The sequence below is a fragment of the Halichoeres trimaculatus genome, unplaced genomic scaffold, assembly GCF_033239565.1.
Source record: "Halichoeres trimaculatus isolate MK-OKI-2021-1 unplaced genomic scaffold, fHalTri1.1 fHalTri1_scaffold_10, whole genome shotgun sequence".
In the NCBI taxonomy this organism is placed as follows: domain Eukaryota; kingdom Metazoa; phylum Chordata; class Actinopteri; order Labriformes; family Labridae; genus Halichoeres; species Halichoeres trimaculatus.
This window is the reverse complement of record NW_027437187.1, coordinates 19710181-19732249: the sequence shown is the minus strand read 5'-3', so window position 1 is coordinate 19732249 and position 22069 is coordinate 19710181. Positions and strand designations below refer to the sequence as shown.

The 22069-nt window shown below is 40.7% G+C and overlaps 1 protein-coding gene across 1 annotated transcript in view; it reads left to right on the top strand.

The window, feature by feature from the left end:
- Nucleotides 1–7151: 7151 nt before the first annotated feature.
- The window catches only part of sema3ab (sema domain, immunoglobulin domain (Ig), short basic domain, secreted, (semaphorin) 3Ab), a 43655-nt gene continuing 28737 nt past the window's right edge, over nucleotides 7152–22069 (top strand). Inside the window, exon 1 of the mRNA XM_074678235.1 lies at nucleotides 7152–7286. The gene's annotated coding sequence lies outside the window, so the exon portion shown is untranslated. The remainder of the gene's footprint in view (nucleotides 7287–22069) is intronic.

The following is a 22069-nucleotide window of genomic DNA, read 5'->3' as shown; positions in this document are numbered from 1 at the left end:
AAAGGTGACAGAAACTTAAGGGTGGGGAGGCTGGTACAGAAGTGTTTCCAGTTTATTAGAAAAGCTTTGGTGGCAATACTAGCTAATGTGGATATGCAGAAGCCTGATAATATCAAATGATAACTTTCATGACACTACACAAGAGGAAAACGCTTGTTTTCATGGAAGTTTAAGCTGTTTAATCTGTGCTTCTTCACTCATTCAGTGGCAGCACAACCAACACAGTGGGGGGAAGATTCAGCAGGCTCTACTGTAAAGAATATTAAGTCAGCCAATATTATGTCAGTCAAAGAAGGATCTGTCTGAATGTAAGCTTTAGTAGCCAACAAAATACACTGAAGCAAAAATTCCTGATGGATCAATTTAATTATACAAAATACCATAATTTTACTTCTTCCTCATTAAAATAATTCCTGAAGTGATAACTTTCCAGTGGTGTGAAATACGGTCTGGCAGTATTTTGAATTGCTGTGGAGGGATTTGAGAACCAATAAACCTCAAACTTATGAGTCTGTTCCTCACACTGGAATGTCTGGATCACATTTTACATCGCACAGAAGCAGCACACCATGATTTTTAAGCAGTGCTGTTAAGTATGAAAGCTTACTCCCAGGCCAAAATGAGCTGTTTGCAAGGGATCCATAATTTCGTCTTTGCTTGGGCACACCCGTCTAAAGCTCCCCATCCTGTACCGCCACCTTCATACCACGCAGTCGTCATTTTGAAGCAGGTCCTGTTACTAAACATTTCCTTCCAAAGCAGCAATAATAAATAATATGGCAGGGCAGGTCAGATTATGGACACCAGTGTGTATTTTCATACAGCTGAAGACAAGGGCTGCATATTGAAGCTGTAATGCCTCACAGATGGTTCCACTCACTTTAGTCAGCTCCAGGATTTAGCTGCACTCCATCCTTGCTATTTGATATGCTAAGGCCTGACCAGACCTCTTATACGACTCTGTGGAAGGAGAAACACAGTGCAAGATTTCAACAGGGACTTACCATTTCAGATAATAAGCTACATGTTATAAGCTACAAAATAAAATAAAAAACCTGTTACTGATTCAGCTTGTTGGAGAAAAACAAAATTATCCACACTTGACCTTCCTGGGTCTCCTCGAAAGGCCTGTGTGGAACATTTGGTTTGTGTTGATTTTCACAGTCCTAAAAAAAAAAGAAAAGAAAAAAAAAGGGGGGGGGACCTCAAATCTTGCTGCTGATTCTGTCCTGAACATGTTTATAATAACAAAATAATCTCACCTATGTCCTGCAAGTGGTTTGAGACATTTAAAAGCTTTATAAAGATACTCAATCATTATGCAGAATGCCTATTTTGCTCTTGAAGATCATGAAAAACCATCAATACAAATTTCATGTTTTCTCAACAGCCCCCCAAAAATCATCACAGGAGCTTTTGAAGCTAAAATGAGTGCAAAAAAGTCCTGGAAACTGAAAAGTACTCATATTTTACTTTACCAAAAAAAAAAGGTTTTTCAACTTGATTTTAAGCCTGTGTCACAGCAAAATAATTGTCTTTCCAGACTAACTGTTGATATGTAACAGTCTCAGAGAGAGAAAACCATCCAGAGTAAATATCCTCTCTTTCCATGAACATGACATGTGCTCTCTTGCTCCTGTGAAACTAACAGCTGCAATAAATCAGGACAATTGTTTGGCGGGATTTCAAAAAACATTTTTCAAATGATTAGGTGAAACTATCAGGTGAGATGCAAAAGAAACAAATGAAAAAGAAATGCAGTTAATCTCTGTACAAGGAACCAGAAGATGTAGATGCAGTCAAACAATACATTAAATCCTTCAATGTTGCCTGGTCTCCAGCTGTATAGAATAGAAATGTTTAAACCCTTGTTTTATATTTATAAGAATGACCCAGGTTTATCTACCATGTCGCTACTCTCTTATAACCTCTACTATCTGATGTTCTAAAGCTTGACGACCTTCAATAATGTCTATTTAGACCAGACATTCTTGGAGTTGATACTTTACACAGCAATTTGTCAGGGATTTACTGCGTCAGATATTAATCTGCATGCTACAGTGTGCACAAAAGAGAACTTCCTGGCCTGGGCTGATGTAAACAAATCATTACTTAGTTTGATGTATTTACAATTCACTCTGCTACTGCATGTTGGTATAAATGGAATAAAAAAAACCTCTCAAAATTTGAGTGCAGGTTGGTGTCATCTATTTCTTTAACATGTAAAGTGTGGCTAAGAAGGATGTCAGTGATGTGATAACAGGATAAACTGCTGATGAATGAAAATATTAGCACTGTGTCGACGTGATCAAGGCGTCTCTTCACTCACAATAACTTGAACTTTTACTGTTCATAAAGACGACTGCTGAAGCTCCAACACTTCAAAGTAGCATAAAATGAAACACTGTTACATGAGAGCCTCTAACAAGAAGCAATTTCTTTACAGAACACTCTTTGTCTTGTCTGAAAAGTATGATCACAGATAATACACATTATTCCACTTTAAGTAGGTCCAGACATCTTGTACTTTTTTTAATGAAGTGTCTGGTCACATCTGTTTCTCTCTTCACTTTTGCATTACTGCGGTATGGGTTGTTAAAGGGCATCTGCAGTGTCTCTGTTCCTGTGCAGTGCTCTTTACAGTGGAGGTCACAGAGGTGTCATGTATTTAAACACTTGCATGCCCCGTGGAAAGTCTGCAAAGGTCTGAAAGTGTTGCTACTACAGAGTGTATAGTGCACCCATATATGTCCTCGTATTCCATTGAATAAATCACTCCATTCATTCTGTCACATCTGCTGAATTAGCAAAAGTGTTCGATTCCAAGTATGGCTTCAATGGCTTTTAATGAAAAACTGTACTTATAATTTGGAGGGCTAAACAGTCTCCAATTAAGACTGTTAAGTTTCATTTCAAGCTAGTAAATAGCACTTAGTTCACACAGCTATTCTGTTGTTCTGCCAATAACCACACCGGAGCCTTGAATAACTGTTGTTTACCAACTTAACTGACAGTATGCTAATCTGTGCAGACACATAATTATCTCAGAAGACTTCTTTCTGTCTCCTGGCTCTACTGTTCCTTGAATTTCATTAGACGCAAAACTCTCTGGTCAGGCTGATTGTCTTGTCATTTGCGCTGAATGATTTAAATGAGATTTTGCTGATGGAATGGGTCAGAGCTCGGTTCAACTATTCATCATGAAGTTAACTCTATTATAATAACTCTCATAAGAGACAATTTATTCATCCCTGTTGTTTTATGTAATGCGATTAGCTTAGGCTCAGTCTCCTTGGCTCTGTCCTCGTAGGAAGACAGCCAGGAGAGACAGCAGAACTGTAAGAACAGAGGGGCTTTGTCAAGGTATCACACACACGCTCATATGCATCCATGTGCACACACGCACACACACTCCCAGCACTGCGGCGACAGGCAGTCCCACTCCGTTAGGGGTAAAAACACAGAAATTAAACACTGCGTGCTTGTGGTTTTTAATTTAGCGTGCTGACAGCAGTCCAATAGTCCTGTGGTGACACAGGATAACTTTACGACCCTGGTGAGCACAGCTTGGGACAGGGACCAGGACAGACTCCCACTTCTCCCTCTGTACACATGCACACACACTCACACTCAGACAAACGTCATTAAAAATTGGATTTAAAAAACCTGACCTATGATGGCAGATGATCACCACTTGATCAGTCGTTCTAAATTCTTATTTAGAGAATGTAATGAAGCTATTCATAACACAGTGAACAAAGTTTTATGGAAAAATAATGATAATATTGTCAAAAATAGAATTTTAATAGTTACTCATATAGCTTTCATTGAATGTTGTGTTCTTTTCAAGGCTGTAACACCATTATTCCAACCATACACACTTATCTAGAAAACAATGGTAGCACAAGTGCATTTTGAATATAGTTTAATGTTTTCTTCTTCTTTTTTTCTTTGCTGACAGCGTCATATCTGAAATGCATCCTTTCTGTAAACTCTGATTTTTAAGAAAGCACCTCTTGTATCAGATTTCCATTGATCCATTACTTGGTGTTGATGGATGAAAAGAGATATGACTGTGTCTTTGCTTTGGTGAAAGCTCATGGCTCAATGTCTTCACTATTGGCAGACTTAACCCGGTTCTCAGCTGACAATATTGACATACTGTCAGTATGCAATCATTACCAACCAGCTGCGCTCAGTTTGACCTTGGTGGTGTGCCAAGGTAAGAAGTGTTGCAGTCAAGTCACAAAAACCTTGGGTCTGTGTGGTTTTTTGAGCCAAGTTGAGCCAAGCCTGAATCACCAGAGGAGATGGGGGTCAAGTCCGAGTACCCTTAACCGGGGGGTTAATGAGGAGGACTGCTGCTGGGCTCCAGATTCTGACTGATCTTGCTGACCTGTCTGGAGATTTAAATCATCAATGAAGTCACGGGGCTGTGTTTTGGCGTCTCTCTTATTTTGGGGACAGAGTCATTTTTTTTCTGCTGCAGTGGCATCATAACCTGACACGCAAGACGAACAGTTTCATATATCCGCCACGGAATTATTTCACAAGTTCATCTGGGTAGCAGCTCTTCCGATTTGTTTTCAGAAGCGGGACTTCAAAAAAAATCTGCAGCTGGTGATTGGACGACCGTTCTGATTAACACACTCACCACGGACCAATCCACAGTAAGCCACGGTATGACGTAGCTTATGTGAGCCGATGCTTCTAAGAAACAATAGATGAACAACTACTGAATCACGAGAAACAGCTGTGAAAAAAGGCGTTAGATGACAGCTTCGGTTTTTATAAATTTAACTTAAGAATCAAAGGAACGCTGACAAGTACGAAAGTCTGCTGACGTCACGTCTGCTCCCACAGCTCCTGCCTCTCTTCCCTGATTGGGCTGGTCAGAATTTAGCTGAATTAAATCGTTGGTCATTGGAGCCTGGCAAGATGGACCTGCACGAGTTCAGAAACTGAATCAGGCAGGTCCATCTGCTCTGCAAGGTTAATGGCATCACGGCAGGTTTCAAAAACTTAATCATGAGGCATCTTGGAACCAGTGGTTGAGTCTTTTTTGAGGCTAGCACTAAGACTAAGCAGCTAGCTAGCAGTTACTTATCAACAGTCCTGGTAACGTTAGAATCTCACTTACTTTTCTGAATTCATTCTGGATGTTGTCTATTCACGTTATAGAAATCCTCACTGACCTCCTCCACCATCACACTTCTTCCTGTAACCTGTGTTCATCACACACACCAACTGCCTGTTTCCCCCTCATTGAGCCAAGCAACAAACCTGGGAAGGCAGAGCATTCGCCATAGCTGCCCCCACAAAGAGACAGCAGCTAAAACAAAGCATTCGTTTTTTTGTTTTTTGTTTCTTTTAATTAAGCCTAAAAAAGCACAATACCCATCTCTGGGTCTGAGGTTGTCCCTTTCCTCCTTTTTTTTTTCTTTTACAGCTCATTAAATGAATTATTAGGCCTAACAATGAATAAATGAATAAATAAATAATAAAAACAGGAAAACAGTCCTAGTCAATAAAGAAATTTGGGTCCATCACTCTAATTTCTGGATGTGAGTACAGTCACGGCTGGAGTATGAGCCATCAGTGCTCCATTTCAAGATGAGTCACAAGTCCTGAAAATAAGGATCAGACTTGAGTCAAAGTCCTGAACGTACTTCAGATAAGACATTACACAGCATTTTTTACATGACCAGAGTGTATAAACCTGAAGAAAAGAATATCTGGTAAGGGGGAAACTTCCAGAGCTGTTCATTTATCTTTCATTGTAAGTATTTGAACAAAGGGCTGTATTTTCCAGCCTGAGTTTTCTCCCCCCCCTTCTCCATTCTTTTCCTCCAAAGCACTGCTGTTTTTGGCATGAACATATCTGAATCTTGTAGAAATATCATGGGTGAGATTAATCATTTTGGTTGCTGCATGTATAGAGCTGCTCAATGATATGTGATATACACTGTATGGATTCAGTGACAGACACACAAGTACACGTAATGTGAGAAAGTAGAGCATGTTGGCAGAGTGAAATACAGTGCATGGTGTGGTCCACATGTTTTGCTTTATGACTTCAACCAAATAATCAATATTAAGATACACACATAAAGGGGTTAATTCGTCAGAGCTGGACTTGTCACTTATGTGTGTTATTGTGAAAGTGCTTGCTCTGTAGGTGCTTGATATGTGGCTTTTCCATTGCTGCAGAATGGTGACAGTGTGTGATGATGGAAACCATATGCAATGCCAAGCCCGTATGTGGTTCATTTGTTTGTGCGTGTGTGTTTTCATGGAGGCATAAGCAAAGTGGATGTGGTCTCCACTTGATGGACATTACTGTGACCTGACTTCATTTAATGAAATGAATCGTGTCTCCAAATCAGCACTCGTTCATGTTCTTGTGTGTGTGTGTGTGTGTGTGTGTTTGTGTGTGTGTGTGTGTGTGTTTGCTGGTAAATGAGTCCACTGATGTCATGTGTTGGACAGTTGTAGAGGAAAGATTTGCTGCTGTGCTGGAATATTCTGAATGGTTACCAGGCACGCTGTTCAACAGTGAAAGGCACACTGGAGAGCTGTAAATCACTGTCTTTTGGGAACCATAAGCCGCACATAATGTAGCCTTTTTTAATGTGTTTGTGGCATCTGGAAAGCAGAGTCAATCACACGTCTTTATGAATGAGTCACGGATGAGTCCTTGGGCTTGTCGGAAGGATCTCTGTGGCGTGATGTTTGTAAACACTGCATCCTTTCTCCTTGGGGAGATGTTCACACCTACACTCTCCTTATCTTCTTTGCACTCTTTACTAAATAACCTTCTGCTCCCATGTCCCTGGTTACCTGCAGGCAGCAGGCAGGCGGGCATGCCTGGCGCCAATGTCTGTCCTCCTCTGAGAGCAGCTGATGTCACTGCTCTGCTCCCAGGTGATACTGTGAGACACAGCAACACTTTCACATCTATATTTTCACATCAGACTTGTTACCAGGTAGGATCTATATGCACACAAGCACAACTGTTTATGCTGAAAAACAGAGGGTGAGAGAGATAGAGAGATGGAAAGAGGGAGAGGGATGCTAATGATGAGTAGTTGGCAGATGGTGGAGTGATGCAGCTAGGACGGATATCACTGCCCACTTAAACTCATCTGCTGTTACTCCAACCCCCAACGCTACTACAAGACTGGACTCGATCCACGCCTCTCGCTCTTTCATACACCTCCAGCTCTCATTTACACTCTCTTCCAAACACACAGGACTCTTTACAAACACCAGTCTGGATTATGATTGTAAGTGTGCACCATTTTTTTTTTACTTGACTGCATTCTTTCAACATAATTATCAGAGATCTGATATGTGATATGTCTATCTGGGTTACAGGTGTTGGTTGTTGTTAGTCATTCATACACAGGACTATTGTCTTGTCATCGCTCATGAAATGCTGTCAGGGTGAGGAGTTCAGTGATTGCATCCTTTGTCAGTGCAATAAAATGACTCACAATAACAGTTGGTTGAATGTCATCTTGTAAAAAAAACTGTTGTTTCTTTATAAGCTCATGTGTGCGTTAGTCTGTTGACATGACATCATTGTAGTAACTAGGCGAACAACTCTGTGCTTGACTGTGATTTATGACAGCAGCTCTGTTTGAAGAATTACGTAGCACTTAATTTTCAGTTACAGACTTCAGGTCTTTATGAAGTCTTCCGAGTCTCATATTGGCATATTGGTCTGGAGCTTGAGATGAATTTTATGTCTGGTAAAATAATGACAGCTCTTGTGTTTCATGCCTGAGGAAAGAAAAATAATACTTTGTTTTGATTATCACATATCGTTGTTTTGCAGGTCTCAGGGGGAAATGCTCAAAATGAGCTGTGTTCATTCCAGTACTTGAATTAATCACAAGTTTATCAGATATCACGTGATGATAGATAAAGGTCATGACTTTATACAAAAATTGAAATTACCTTGCTGAATATCAATGGGGGTGTCACCATTCTTAAAAAAAGTGGTGAAAATTGTGCAGAAATCTACAGTAGTCACCTGTCACATTTGCATTTTTTTTTTTTACACACTGGTCTTTACAGTCTCTAATGAAACAATTTGTTCAGGGATGTGTTCTCTCAGTTAAATGCTGAAAGGCGTGAAAGCTTATTTACTGCCTTGCTGGCCGTGGGGACTAGTTAAAGGTGCTGACAGTGGAACATGCTGGTCTGAACACTGTAACACGTGCACACACACACTCTCTCTTTCACACACAGTTGCAGCAACCATTAGGGCGTGATAGATAGTGCACAGCTGCCCTGTCTCAGGAGAGGGAAAGGAAGAACTGAGTAAAGACCACTCCCTGTTTGGTACAAACTTACAGCAGAATGGAGCAGATAAAAACTAAAACTTGGATAACTCATATGCTTCAACTCCAACAAGCATCACATTATAGTTAACAAACAGAACAAGTTTATCAGTGTCTGGGCCCAAACTTTCACCCTTATTCAGAACACAAAGTGTTAAGTCTGTTGGGGCATTTCATATTTGGGCCAGCTGGAACTGAAAATGCATTGTCTCCTGACATTTAAGTCTAATATTTCTTCTCGCATGATCAGCTGCTGCAAGGGCAGAACTATGCGCAGGGATTTTGTTTCTCTGGGCAAATTTCAACAGAGCACTTCTTATTAAGTGAAGCTGACTGTTACCACATGGTCGGGAGGTCAAGAGGGGTTAGCATAATTCATCTGCTACTGCTCAGCCAGAGCCTGTAGAAATTAAACGGTTTCTAAGAAGCAGGAAAGAGGGATCAGTGTTACAATATGAAATATTCAAAAACAGAAATAAAGAAAGTCAAAGCAGTGTTTGTTTTCATATGCTTAAAGAGAACAGAGGAAATTGGGTTACGTAAGTTATTTTGTGCTTTCAAATTCATCTGATCTTACTATGAAATTGTTGAAAAGTTTGAAGAGCTCAGCCTCAAAGTATAAAACTTTTTAAGCATTGAATGGATTTTTTTCAACCTGTAACTTTTTTAGCTATTTATTACCATTAAACATGGCAGTAAAAAGCAGTCATATATGCCATTTTCTTTCATTACACCTTCTTAAGGATTAGTGAGCACAGGGCGAACTGAGCTTTGACAAATCCTGAATATTATAGTTTCATCATGAAACAGACATTCCCTTTAAATGTTTCCTGTAAGTTGAGTATTACTTTCAACAGAGACTGGATCCAGGATCCAGAAAATCTGGATTGTTTCAAAAAGATGTAGACAGAGGAATTTCAGGGGAAAACTTTCAGGTTTTACCTGTTAAAATAAGATCCATGAAAGACATCTTTGTTTTAACAGTCTAAGATGATATCCAGAGATGGAAAAATACCCACTTAGGATGAATGATATCAGGGAAATTACCTGTGTTCTTCTGATTACTCTGGCTATTAGAAAATGAGTTGAGCTTTAAAAAAAATGATGATTTTTATAAAGATGCAAACAACTTGTACTTTGATGAATGCCCTGTTTGTTTCTGGAATTGTGACAAAACAAATCTCAGCAATTCTAACAGTGTGTTTTTGAGTAAAGGAAGTAGATTGAAGATTTCCACTCACCAGTCAGAAAGCTCAGAACTTGTCTTTTTTTGTGGCTCTCCCTTTTGTTCACCCTGCGATGTTGTAACTTAAAACCAGTTCTGCCGACTGCCACTGTAACTCAACCCCATCAGATTTCTTTTAGTCCTTCACTTGTTAGTGAATCTGCTTTTGAAATGCCTTATCTGGACAAGAAAAGTCAAGTTTGTTAGAAACATGTTTTAACTACTCACACACTTTTTTTCAAATAATAGTGCAATTTTCACATCGCCTATTTTCTTTTTGAAACCTTCACCTGCTTCTGTCTCAGTTTTGATGGAAACGGCAGAAGCTGATTAGGCTAGATGAGCACAGTTTACATAGTTTTAGTCTGTCTGATTCCAGTATGGGGCTTTACCACTAACCTCAGAATAACAGGCAACTGATGGTACTAAATAGTCTACTCTGAAGCACATAAGAACCCAAACATTGGAAGATGATTTGGGATCAAAGGATTTTCTGTGACCAGTCTTTGGAAATGTTGACAATCAGTTGTTGATTAGTCTTTGAAAAAAACGAAAAACAAAAAACAAAACAGTTTGCATACATTTCACCCTAAATCATGTTCTTCTCTGCAATATGATTTATGTAACCAAAATATTACACAGCTGTAAAACATTTAGAAGTATATAAGTTGTTAAAAATACTGAATAGAAGGTTATGATCTTGGGACACATTGTAATGCTGAGCGAGGCACAAACTACTAAATGTGGATTAGTTGCAACAAGACTGAACAGAAAAAGATTTCAGACCCACAGTGTCCTGTTTACTGCAAACTTTTTTTCTTTCTCTTTTTTTTTTTGAATTGGTGGTCACATGGTTGGATGTAAGCCAGGAGGGCAGGAGGGCAGTAGAAAACATGCTAAGGGCACTGTTGCTGGCCTGTAGAGAAACTTGCAAGCCAATTTTGTGAAATCTCTCAGCACTGACTTTCCACCAGTCAGTCAGATTTTTTATCCAATGACCTGGTTATATTTTGTGAGATTTCTTACTCCCAGCATTGACGATGGTGGTTGTTGTTTATTGCATCCCGGAAAAAAAAAAAAAATCATGGAGACCTTTCACTACCTTGACTGTGAGACCCCACTGTGTGCAACACCTTTAGCAAGTTAGTTCAGATTGAAACACTATTTAATTTTAAAACACCACGCTGATAGTTTAACCACAGAGACCACACATGGTTAATATATTTCTGATGAAATATAAAACTGTCAACATCCCCAACAATGCCAAAAAATAGCAAAGCTTTCTTTGTGGTTCATGTTCCACAGAAAATACAAAGGTATGAGTAAGTCTATCATCTCACTGTTCTTCTGTGGAGTTATTTACCTCTGCTTCACTACCAATGCTCATTTGTCTTAGTACCCCACCTTCTTCTCCACCCAAAGGCATCTTGATGTTGACACAGATGGGTGCTCTCGTTAGTTCATGCTAGCTGACCCATTAAGTGACCTTCTCTGCCCCACCGGACGCTTCTGTTTGCAAACTGTGGCAAAGTATCAGATTTACCCTTTTCTATATGTGCAGGTAGCGTGGAGGAACAGGGGATCTGGGCATGTTCCTCCGTATCACCATCTCACTCTTGTTGCACCACAAGGTGCGCACGTTTACTGACACATGTAGACATGTCTGCGCGTGCTCTCTCTCACACACACACACACACACACACACACACACACACACACACACACACACACACACACACACACACACACACACACACACACACACATTCCAGGGAGGCCAAATGAGTGAAATCCTCAGTGGTTAGACTGCTGCTCTGAATAAAAGTTACGGCTGTGTCATTGAAGGACAAAGTCTGATTAAATTAACTTAAATGATTGTTTGGCTGATGCTAAAGTGACTCCAAGGCACAGTATAATCCACGCACACACACACACACCCACCCACACACACACACACACACAGATATCCTAATTAGCTAAATGAGTCATTAACTTTTGCAGAGTGTTATTAAGATAAAAGTTAATGAAGGTAAGACTAATTAAGACGTGATGAATTGACTTGTCTGTTATGCCCATTTATACATTATCTACTGCCTCTCCCTTATCACAATTATCTGCTTTCCCTGCAGAAAGCCACCTCAAATTAGATGCTGAAGCTTTATCCTGCTGATTTATCTTGATGTTTTGACACTAGCAGAGACTTTAGTGGAGTATTTTCTCCTCTTTCCCATCACTTAGTGCATAGTATTTTCCAAAGGACGTGTGCAGCATTTTTTTTTTGCCACACTAAAGTTTAAAACAGATGTGTCTTGTTTAGAATATGATATTAGGCTGCTTTATGCTGTGGGTGACACCATTTTTGTATAGTTAGGTAGACTGATTATGTTATATGTGTGGAAGCTACTGTTAGTTACTGTCACTTTGCTTTGATTTTGGTATCCCCTGTAAACAATCCAGAGCATTTGATCTCTGTTGTTTTTGCATGTGAAGCTAGTTGTTGTTGTTGTTTAAAAAAAAAACAAAAAGAGGAATCCTGTTTTCAATAACAATAGAATCAGTTATTAAGACGTGGAAAATAAAACTATAAAATTTAGTAGTCTGCTTTTTGTTGTGTCATCTGATATTAAGCAATAGCAACAGTTGCCACTGAAGGTCTTGTTTGTTTGAGTAACTCATTGGGACACATCTGTTTTAATTTCACTCTGTTTCATAACTGGCAATAAACTCCCAACAGAAGCTTTAATTTGGTGTCAGTGAGACTAAAAAGAGAGATTGCTGCAAGTAATGTTTGGTAAGAAACATTAAGTGTATTAATAACTGTGAAGGTCTTCTATTGCCAAGTGGGGTTGAACCCATCAGGGTATAATAAATAACAATACATGACTCTGGTTTCAACAACTCTGAAGTAACATGGTATTTAGCCAGCAGAGGAGCTGAGCAAGGCCGTTTTTACCTGTTTCTAATCTCTTTCTTTTTGCACTGAGAATGTGATGCACTGTATCTTTCTCTGCTAAATTTTAATGCCCAATTATTAGCCATTAGCATTCTATGCCTTTAAAGCTGTGTGTAAATGATCTGGTACGCAAAGCACTGCTACAGAAAGCAAACATGTTTTATAACTAAGGAGGCTGCAGTCAGCAGATTGAGAAATCTAGTTTCCTATAAAAAGCACTTAATGACACAAGATCATGACTGTATAGACGTCAGTCCATGGGAATCTCTGCACATGGCTGCAGTAAAAACTTGCAAAGGCTCTTTAAATGGTGGAAAAAGAGGATATTGCTTGATGTATTTTCAAAGTCAATATGATGTCATTTGTAAATAACTTAAACTGGGTTCCTATTAAAAATTAGATATGACATGGTCAAATACAGATAGCCTGTTGATCAACTTATGTGAGGAAGGAGACAAGGTGCCTGAGGGGTATTTAACCACCTAATTTAGGAAGTAAAGGTGACAGTCTTTGTAAAGTGAGTGCTTTAATGACCCAAACGGCCTGAGGTAAGTTTCACTTTGTTTTGAGAAGGCCGTCTAAGTGTGCCATTAATTCCTGTTCCTCCCCCTTGAACTCTGACCGCCCTCCCCTCCCCTGGCTGGGTTATGATGAGCTCCTCCGTGCAGGTGTGAGTGACAAGAGTAAGAAGATATGTCATGTCTCTAAAAGATCCTCTGTGCACCAGTTTCCAGACAAATTGGTCTTTTTCATAGAGTACAGGAACCAGAATAGAAGCTCCATGGGAAGTCTGCTGCTTGAAGAAATATTACACATCATGAATATAAATCAAAATGAGTGTCTGTGTTTGTTCATAACCTTATTGTTATGAACTGTGGTGTAATATACTGTAGACTTATGGATCCCGTGAGCTGCAGGCTACTTGCAGATAATATTGAGTTGGAGAACCACTTCTTATTTGGTGCTAACTCTAACACACTATCTGATACAGCAGACAGGAAGGGAGCCAAGCAGACTCACTGTGGGTTTTGGTTAATTACTCAATTAAACAATGCAGCAACACTGTGTTCTCAATAATGCCTTGTTCCAGATTCAGAGTGTTGAAGTTTAGTGTGCCCCTACTTCCACTTTATGTGATTGTTCATATTCTGAAGTGATAGGAGTTTGGCTTGGGTTAGTTTATATCTCTTAAATAAAGAACATCAGGAACATTGCACAGTCTGTTGTGTTTTAAGAAAGTTGTTTTTCACATTAAGAGACTTTGTATCCACAGGACATGGCGGGAACTTGAAACAGTGAACGCTCAACAGAAGTAGATTAGAAAACTAAGCCCTCATTAAGAATCATTTAAACCCGTGTTTACAACACTCAGAGTGCTCATACTCAATGGATCAGTCATAATGATGAAAACAAAATGATGCAGTTACACAATATTTCCCCATTGATCGGAGACATGAAAGCTGCAGAACACAGTGGGATGATTGGGGATGGCAGGTTGTCGGCTCAAACCCTGTGTGATCAGTGGCAGCACGGCAGAGCCATTGAACACAGGGGTAAAGAGGTCGCAGACAGAAATAGAATAACTGTGCATGTAAGGATGCTTTTCGAAATCCTTTGTTTATGTTTGTATGCAATCAGCAGCATTACCAGAATGTGTCCGCTCACTGTAACAGTGGCTGCCTTCATCTTTGTTCACCCGTGGGTCACTTTAGACTATACATCTATGGGTACTGTGATGAGGCACCCAAGCAGAAGAACATGAGGCTTGGACGAGGTTGAGATAAATGGATTTGGGTGGGGAGAGGAAGGGGGAGATAAATGAGATTTTCGACTTGGAAAGCAGTGGCTGTGTTGTGTTTGATGCCTTGGCAGAGACTGGCGCCTGACTAATGTGGCGTGATACTCTGGGTACTGAAAGCAAGGCCAAGGGTTCCTTCCTGGGCATGAGTTTCTGGGTTGGAGCTTCTGCTTAATTGGACAGCTGGACCATTTTCCCCACATATTTTCACAGAAGAGGATGCTGTAAGCTTCTCTTTGCTCTTTCTTAGGCCTGCTTGCCCAATATTGACATTATTTTAGCATGGAGTGCATGGTACTCATGCTGAAATTGGAGATGGAGAGGCAAATCTGTGCTGTTCCTATTCACTCGTCCATGAAAAGCCCAGGAGTTATTGATACTTTAGCTAACAGGGTTATACAATAATACTCCCCTCTCTTTCTGCAGGTTGTAGGGGCTCTTCCTGCCTAATTTGGAGCAGAAACCCTTCCCAGTCAGTAAGCGCAGTATATTACCTTACAGGAATGCAGGCCTTCTTCTTAGAAGTGAAACTAAACTCACTAGCCTTTCATGATGACTTGTTTTTGTCTGCAGGGCACTTATTATGATAAATGCTGCTCATGAGACATGAAATGTGATCTGTTGAAAACATGTTTGCATGAAGTCTTAACATCAATGAAAAATCAGGTTCAGTGCAAGGGATGCGTTAAGTAAAAGGAACAATAATGCCAAATGCTTCAAGGCTTTTGATTATTTATGAGCAAGATGTAAAAATAACGTGTTAAAATTTAAGCGTGACACATGGCTGAAGTGTTTGTGTCTTCATTGCGACTGAATGAGAAAAGAATGCAGCAGGGCGGAGGTGAAATGGTTGGTGGAATTTGGTGAGAAGGAAGGCAAAAATTCAAAACACTTCTCAGAAAAACTTTATTTACTTTTTTAGTGGGAATGCACAGCGGTAAATTAAGAGTCAACACCTGGGCCGACCGGGCAGGATGGAAGACATGTTGTGTCACATTTCTACTCTGTGTCCAGCAATAAGCCAAAATGAGGCGCAATTTCCTCTTGGCTAATTAGTGTGGAATTGCTGCTGTTTTATCAACCTCCCCCAGGCTTTAGCCGAGTGAGCCTCTAGCTAGAGCTGTAGAAAGACTGAAGGTATCTGAATGAGTGTAGAAAGACACAGGCATGACACGGATGATGTAATGTGAAAAAGACAGAGGATGTTGTCTGTTAGTTTTATGCAGGGCAATGTGGGCTGAAACATAAATCCTTTTGTTGGTTTCATGGTTGTGATAGAGACCCTCATGATGACCCGATGAAGATGCTCTCACTTCAGGTTATATGATGGCCACTGGATTCATGGAGTCATGGAGCAATATTAAGCCTATGGTTTTGCACTTGATGTTGATAGGTATGTGCAGATAGTAAAAATAGGGTCTTCAGAATTTTTTGTTACTTGTTTGTAAACACAAACTCAAATTAGGCTCCTCTTCCTTAGCTCAGTGCCAGCAGAAGCGTACACCTACAGCTTCTGACCGTGTCTACATGAACACATTCACTAGCCCAGCAATCGTGTTTCTATGTGGGAGAGACTCGAGAGCTGTGCACCTGACTGGGTGTGTTAGCACAAGCTAATCATTGGGTTATTTGACACATACAAGCTCAGCAGAAAGCCAATTCACATCACTATTTGTCCTGTGCTGCTCTCCAAGTGCCCGAAAGCAAGTGAAAGCCGAGCCAGGCTCGAGTGTTTGGCATTTGGTTTCACTTCGGTGTTGTTTTTTCTTCGTGCTATGCCCACTATCGTTGCTGCTCGAGATAACTTTTCCCACTTGATAATCAACATGCAAAGTCACTTGCGCTCAGGGCGCGCAGCAGTTGGCTGATGTAACCAAATCTGCTCCCTGCCCAGAAACGTCCAGAGACGACCTAAACATCAACATAAAGGCAAAGGGGAGGGTTCCAGGCAGACACAGACACTGATACACATGTTAAGAGGCCCAGAACTGATGATTGGGCAGGATTATTCCTGTAATTGTTGACATTCTATTTTTTAGGACACTTCCTTCAAGGATTATCTTTTTTCCTCAACAATCCTAAAGTGCTCCTGTCCCCTGTTTCTGTCCTAGATTTGAAACTTCACTGTCTTTCCAACTCTCTCTTTGTGTCCTTTTGGTTCTTCTCTTTCTTCCATGCCTTGTTAACACCTTTCCCAACCCCAGTGATTTAGAGCAGGTAGATGGTATCCAATAATGGCACAACAGTCCAAGGCTGAACAGGAGTTATTGGGTTTATGTCAGAGTCAAGGTTCTGACTGGAGGTATAAATCTAGGGTGGAAGGATAGAGGCTCATGGATCCCTTCTGTTTGACCTCAGCTTAACACAAGGGGCCCCATTAAAAGATATGCCCTGGTTCAATCGATCATGTCCCAGCCCCATCCTACAGGCTGCCCTGCTATTGACAAGGTCATTTAATCCATCGTTAGATGTCAGAATGCACAATGTTTATGGGATCACCTGACGCTGCTGATGTGCACATTCAGGGGTCGGCAGTGGCAAGCAAGGTGACGTGATAAAAATTCAGAAAGAGGCATTACATTGACAATCAACATGTAAAGTCTTAAATGGGGGGATGCCAAAAAGCACCATCAGCTTTTGACAAAGACAATCTCCATTTTAAAGAGGTACTGACAAATAAAAATGTATACTTGCAGACTGGAGTTGGCCCATCTTAAATTTTTATTATAAATATGGCTTGACCTCTGTGTTTCTGCTGAGATTAATAGCTTCAGTTTGGGTCATTTTTTCCACCTCACTTCCAGGTATTGTTTTCAGACTACCAGAGTGACAAGCTCAGAGGCTAAGCTTAACGCAGAGTGACACAGACTCTTATCTGACTCGCTTCAAAGACCCAGCAGGGGTGTTATCCTAAGTCTTCAGTATTGTTTTTTAATGAAGTCAAACCTTTAACCCCTTGTATGCCTCAGCGTGCTTTTAAAAAAGCCACCGTGTGTTGGCTGTCATGTTGGTTCCTCTGTAAAGTTAATGAAGCTGCGTTTTGACCAGAGGAACTTTCCCATGTAACGAGGGGCTTCCCCCCTGGAACTACTTGCATTTTGACCTACAGAGCTAGGGTAGAAATTTAGTTCTGTATGTAAATGTACCCCTGAAAATAGCCCTTCCAGTTTACAGAATGACCATGTAAAGCTTGCTCAACGTGTTTGTGAGATCCCAGCTGCTTTGAGTGCAAAATCATCTAAAGCTGTTTGAGAATAATGCATTCTGTTGAATGTCTTCCATTAACAGGATCATTTTTAAGGTAAAACACAGGTTGATCTCTGCAATCTTTATAATTTAGATGAGAGATCAGTCCGCTGTTTCGCAGGTCATAGCTGTGTAAAACTTTTAGAAATGGCTTCAACTGTCAACAGCTTTGTCACAAGTGCCTGGCTCCTCTCTAGTGTCAACAAATGGATCTGCAGTTCCATAAAGCACCACTGAAGCCAGCATGGGCTAAATATCCCTAAAGGTAACAGGCTAACTGCCGTGCTACATAGGTTTTCTGTCTCCTTCTACGGTTTCATTTTCATTTAAAGGCCTTTGTTTTTTTTACTGCCCTCTGCTGGTCTGGTGGTGTTTTCATATTATCTGTATTTTTTTTTCTCATCAGGTCATTGTCCTGGTTTGCTACCCTACCCAGCTCTTTGCCCCCCTGATCGAAACAGATGGGAACAATTAAGTTCTGAGGAATGTTTGAGCAGGAACTAAAAGTTACTGCACCCAAAGCTGAATCGCACCTGAAGCTACAGGGTAGTAGTTCACAAGTAGTTCCCATTTGACAGTCATATTGCTCCTAATAGCACAAAATTCTTGAGAATTAGTGTTTTAAGTATCTTGACATGTAACGGTTGGTGCAGGTTGGTGAGCAGGAAATGATGCCTCTGTCCTGAGCAGTAGGTTTGAACTTCTTGAAGCAGGTGTAAAAGTAGCTCCCTTGTAGTAGAAAAAAGGTTTGCACTAGTCTTATTTTGCGCAGAAGAGGTTATAGCTATGTCTACTTCCAGAGGGTATAACATTACATGCTGGGCCTTGGTTTGGTGTTCCTGGGTTCTGTCTCCTTCCCATTCCTCACATTTTCCCCTTCACAGCTCTACACTGGGTTTGCTATGTTAACCACCAGGAGCGTGACTGAGAGATAGAAAATAAAGTGCACGGTCATGTCAGTTGGGTCTGTTAAAGCGTCAACCAAGTGTGCTGTGTGATGTCTAGACTGCTGCCACATTGAACTGAGTCAATAAACAGCATCCACGATGGGTTTCAGCTTGTCTGCAGCACACACACGCTCACACACACTGACACTGCCAGAGAGAGGAACACACATTATAACTCATTCATTCAGTTTCTATTCCACCCATCTGGAAAGTGAGCCTCTGCTCTGACTCTTTGCAAACCAAAGTGTGATAAATCTGCCAAATTTAATTACTTTTCCTAACCTTGTAAAGAAAAAAAGTGATGTTTTAGAGTTTGGATTTAAGGGTGGAGTGAAACAGTCTTAACAATTTGGAATTGCAATTTCAGACTTTTGTGAAGAAATGATGACTTTTTTCAAGTTTGGTTGTCTCAAAAAAGTCTTATTTGAAGACAATAAAAGACAAAAATGATGCCCGAATTGCAAGAGTGAAGAGTAAATCTGCCAATGCATGAGAAAAAAAATCATTTGGTTTCTTGTATTAAGACATTAAACCTATTTTTGTTTTTACATGAGAGTTCTTACCCCGTTGGCAGATGTTTTTTTTAAGCAGTTCAGAAAACCCTTTTGTCTATTAATATCTATAAATAAGACATTTATCAGATAAATGCGACTCCTATAAATACAACAAGACTATTTTACCAGAAATGTGATGAAAACACTTGTGTTTGAGTTCTAACAGTGTGTGGAGCTAACACTTTTTCGCAGCAATGTGTTTTTAATGAAGACCTTTTATTTGTAGATTTAGTGATAGAGACAATGTTTAGAGGAATCAAAATACATTTTTGGGCTGCCAGGATCAGTGAAGATATTTATTAGTGTGCTCCTTCTTAGAAATTCAGTTTACAATTTCCAAGCTTCAGGAATAATATTTATCAACAGGATCGCATGCATATGTGTGGATTGTATCTTCAACCCACAAAAATCTGATGCAGTGAATTTACCACAGTGGTAGATCACTGTGAAATGCAGTGAATCAAAGCAAAGCAAAGTTGTGGAAGTGATTGCCAAAGAAATTAAATGTGTGAGCCAAGCAGTGCTATCAAACTACCTTAAGGTACTTGGAACCATAGTGGGGGAGGTTTTTCATTTTTCAAAAGTGCCATTAAGATAGCCAGAAAAATCCTGAAGCACTGCCACCTTTGGGTCAGTGTACTGCAGCTGACCCTGCACTCTCATGTCCAGGGTGCAAGACAAACAAAGCTTAGTTGTATTGTCATTTTGTTGATTTTAAGTTCTGTCAAGCTTTTATGGCCAGATTTTTTTTCCAAGACCTAAATGTCTTTGAATAACAGCTAACATTTGCCAGTGTTTGGCCTTGTCCTTGTTCGTGTGATCTCTGGGTGACTTCATGTGAGTCAGAGAAAGACTGTGCAGTTTTGTCGTTCCCTGCAGAGGTGAGAAGCAGGTAGCCCAAAGGTTTAAATATTGATGGTGATGATAAATTCATGTGGCGAGTGAAAGAGTGAAGCACATCCGAGCAGACTCTGTGTCTTCTGATCTCAGTGTTAATGCCATCTGTGGCAAACCAGCTCTGTCCTCAAGAGAAGACACGCTGTGAATGAAATGAAATTTGTATACTCATTAAAAATTGACTAAGCTCAAGAAAGCAGCATGACTTTTCCTCAATATTTGGTGTACATACAGGATGTATGCTTTATACATACAGGGTATATGCTCAAACTGTCAAAAAGCCCACCCTCAGTTAAGCTACGTTGGACCCTCTGGTTGCCATCACATGGGTGTGGTTGCCTCTGTGTTGAAGATGATGTACTGTTCAGAGTAATTTATTCATAGCTCTGAGGTTTTTGCTGTATTTTTCATCCATATTTCATTAAGAAAGAGTAAATCACCGACTGCGTGTGGTTTATTCAGTCATGAATAGTACACGGCACACTCTATTTATGCCATACTCTCATGAGCCTGCTTACACAGAAGATCCAGAGTTGAAAAGAGTTTTCCACACTCTGATGACAGCAATGACAAATGTGCTAAAGTATGGTTTTAGTCTGTCTCAACTAGTGTTCAAAACAGTAGTAGTAGTGTTAAGCTAGGGTATATCTGATATGTTTTTCTTGTATATTGTCTCCCAGATTCCCCTGGGGTCTGTTAGTTAGGAAAGATCCCAGTAGCTCTTGTTCCTTTTTCCTTTCATACTAAGTCCTGTGTGCTCAGACAGCTGGCTTCCATCAGAGTGTGTGTGTGTGTGTGTGTGTGTGTGTGTGTGTGTGTGTGTGTGTGTGTGTGTGTGTGTGTGTGTGTGTGTGTGCGCGTGTTTGTATTTGAGTCTGTGTGTTTGATTTATGGCCCTAATAACCATAACGCCAAAATATCAGTCCTGTCATATAGGTAGTAACTCAGTATCCAGGCTGTACTGTGTTACTGTATCAAATCTCCCACCCAAGGGACAACATCAGGTTTAGAAAAATGAAGCCAATGCGGAAGTGCTAAAAGTTGCTGTTCATCAAGGATCTGCATGAGGCTGGCTGCAGAATGACTGTAAATCACCTATACACCCAGCATAAAAAAAAAGAGTTTTATGGCATTATATTTACAGCCTGGTTCAAAAGGTGGCTTGGGTCTAAAACACTGATTTCGCTATCAGATGTTAGGACCATTTTATTGTCCAATCAGAGACACAGCTCAGTTCACATGATCGGCAGGCGAACTAAAGACATGGTCACACTGGCCAACCGTGCCGTGCCTAACCAGGCTTCAGCCCTAGAGCTCGTTTGAGTGTGACCGCAACCATGCCATGCTCAGGCACGATTCGCTTCCGTGCTTTGGCACGCTTCGTAGAGGTGGGCTTTGGCACGGTTTACTTCATGCACGAGCACAAGCACGTGGACAGCGCGTGTGATCCATGACATATGATCGCCGCAAGTGCATCTCTCTACAATCATTTTAAACAAAGCGGGGGTGTTAGAGGGGTGTTAGAGGGGTGTTAGAGGGGTGTGTCGGATGAAAACGACTTATTACAAGTCCAAAAGTCTCTAAAGTTTAAAGTGCTCCCTGTGTCTCATTGTGCTGACTCTGATGAGATCGCGCTTCATGTAAACAGACGCTTCACGATTACTCAGGCGGGCCATGCGCGTGTGTGATACCTGCTAAAGTGTGGTTCATATAGGAGAAGCGTGACCGCTGGCCGTACTCTGCAACTGAGGAACAGCGCTGTGGGGGGGGGGGGGGGGGGGGGGGGGGGGGGGGCAATCGTGCTAAAGCACAGCACGGTTTGGATGGCCAGTGTGACTGCGCCCTAATGAAGCTCAAAACCAGTGTCAGATCAAATGTGGCTGCTTCCACAGATTGGCTTCATTTCACAGTATCAGGAACAGATGAATGATGTCGTGGAGGCTATGTCCATGTTTTAAACAGTCTATGGTCCCACTAAAACCAGGGCTTGAAAATCTAGTGTCACAGTGTCACAAGCAACAGAGAGCCATATTGTGACAAACTCTAACAGTGTGTACCCACTGAAAGCATCGCAAATTTTTCGCGCGTTGATATTACATAC